Raw genomic sequence first — 2855 nt, forward strand, 5'->3', positions numbered from 1 at the left:
TCAAGTATCTCTTTCAAAAAATCACTATAATCAAAATTTAAAACTTTCAAGGTGATCGACATATAGAACAAAAACAAACAAACAAATAAAATAAATGAGCAAAGTAAAAAAAATCAAATAAACATGATTATGAATTTACAAACATACAAAATCAGAAAAATGAATTTAGTACACTTACCTTGGATAAGCTATCCAACTTGGGTAACATGTAGGGATAATTAGGCAACTTAAGTATGGAAAGCTATTTTGGATCAAAATTAGAGGGAAAACACTTTGAAGGATACCTCCTCCATTCCAAAACTCTTAAACTATTTGAAAGATATTTGGGATCTTTGGAAAAATTACCATTTTTTATGATAAGTATTTTGAGATTTTTCATTTGTTTAAAAGCTGTTCCATCCCATTTTACTTCTACATCATCATTTTTCTCTTTTTCTGATGGATCTTCACTTCCTTTCTTTCTAAATGAGAGAAATTCCAAATGTATGATTTCAATGGCACTAGTTTCCTTTCATCACACAAAAGTAAGAACATAAATTAATTAAAATACATGTGTTAAGAAAAAGTCATTAACAAACTTGAGTAAAAAAAAACTATTACATACACGATTATCTTCTTAAAATTTACCTATATCCTTGTAGAACCATAATCTGCTACGCTTTCCAGGCATTTCTGATGATTTTTTTTATATATATTTTTGTCCATGTCCTCTATTATATCATGTAATGTTATTCTGAATTGATCATTCTTTATGAGAGATTTTTCAACCAATATTCCAATATGATATTTCATACAACTCCCATAATGAGCTTGAAGTATATCTGTAACTTCCCATAAATTATATCCTTTAAAACAACAAACAATACCAAGAAAAACAATCTACACATCTTCTCCCAAAGCATCAAAATTAACCTGAAGTATCTTACATATTTTATTATCAAGAACTTTTTCATATATATCCATTGCAGAAGCATAAGTTATTTATTGCACAGGTTAAAACATTCTCATACCTTGGGTTAATAATATCTATTTTAAAAGCTTTTCAATAAAGCAAATATAAGGACCCTTCCTTATTTAAACCTTGTACTTCATATGTCCTTTCAATATCATGAAGTGTCAACAAGTATTTGTCTTGTATTGCTTACAGGATGAAACCAATCAGGTTTTTCTGCAATAACTGTAAACTGTTCATGTTCATCAACATCATCCAGAACCAAAAGAATTTTTATTTGACTGAGTCTACGTTGTATCTGTGAAATTCCTTCCTTAACACCTATTATCTGGATTCCCCCCTTTCTTAATATCTTACAAAGAAGATTGTTTGAAGATGCATCAACCCATATTTTTGTAAAATTTCTCTCACGTTTTCAAGAAACCACACACCTTTAAAATTGTCAGTAATCAAGTTATAAAGAGCAACAACAAGTGTTGTTTTTCCTATGCCATCAATTCCATATATCCCTACCATGTGAACTCGATCAGTAGAATCCATTTCCAAAAGTGAAATTACCTTTAACTAATGGTTGACATTATGTTATATACATACATAATGTATTTTTTTATTTCCGTATTGAGCATTTTTCGTGCGATTAATGTATTTTTTTACTATGTTGAGCATTTTTCATGCATTGCACGGGTCATTCATTAGTAGCTTTCTATAATAAAATAAAGTTTCAATGCTTTTTTTATTTTACCATTATCACATGCTAGAGTAAGACACTATTTTTATCTTTTATTTTCCATATATGAAGAAGACAGGCTATTTTCTTTATTTCAAACGAATTAAACACTTTGGGAATAAATTATTATATGCTATACTAACAGTATATATATATATATATTCACTGTTTAAACTTTTATTTTGTTAAAAGAAATTAATTTTTATATTAAATTATTTATTCTATATATATATATATATATATTCAAATTTTATCTTTTCGCTTTCTCTATAAAAAAATACTTAATAAGTTGTTCTAATTTACTTTATTAATTTTCGCTACCCTTCCATACTTGTCCCTGAGAAAACAAAAATCAACTCGAACTCCATCGTGTATTATTGAGATCATCAACCCCTTTCCTGTTCCCCAAACACCCAGTTTCAGTGGAACAAAACAAACGATGTCGAGCCAAGAGCACTCCCATTTCCATATACTAGAAAAAATAGTGGATAGAAGAATCCACTAAATATTAATTAATCTGTATTGACCACAAATCTCAATGATCAAGAATTAGAAATTAACATGATAAAGAACTCAAGAATATCTAGTAGTATTAGAAAATCTCTAATTCAATTCCAATTTGAAAATCAAATAAATCGTATCTTACTCAAATTGATAAAAAGAGCTGAGGTTATACTAAAAGCCGCTAGTAGAAACACCACTCAAATAAAATAGACTTCCGAAATGCGGATATATTTGAATTAAAGGAATTGGTAGGGTATTAATTAAAAGGAAATGAAAATATTCAATAGAAAAATTTAATAACCCAGCTAGAAAACAGTTGATACAATTAGATCCCCCACCCCAATTAGTCGTACCTTTAAAGTCCACTTCTTCCCCATACTACGAGAGAAAGGGAAAATGTGAAAACTACCATTAAAGCTGCGCCTCAACGCATTTCGGGGAGAACCAGCTAACTCTAGGTTCGAGTGGCATTTCACCCCTAATTTTTTTTCTTATACAATGAACATGAGAAATTATCTTTTGTTATGTAATATGACATAAACAAGCTTCTTAACATTAGTAATTAACATGTAAGGAATAATTTCAAATTTTCATTCAACGGAGAAATTTTCTATCTTAATTTAATTTGATTAATGGTTGACATTATATTATATGCATACATAATGTAATTTT

General features: G+C 28.6%; 1 pseudogene; it reads right to left on the minus strand.

Moving 5' to 3' along the window:
- Nucleotides 1-879: 879 nt before the first annotated feature.
- LOC107489898 (disease resistance protein RPV1-like) lies at nt 880-1502 on the minus strand (annotated as a pseudogene).
- Between the last annotated feature and the right edge of the window lie 1353 nt (nt 1503-2855).

This window comes from Arachis duranensis, chromosome 5 (genome assembly GCF_000817695.3).
Source record: "Arachis duranensis cultivar V14167 chromosome 5, aradu.V14167.gnm2.J7QH, whole genome shotgun sequence".
Lineage (NCBI taxonomy): Eukaryota > Viridiplantae > Streptophyta > Magnoliopsida > Fabales > Fabaceae > Arachis > Arachis duranensis.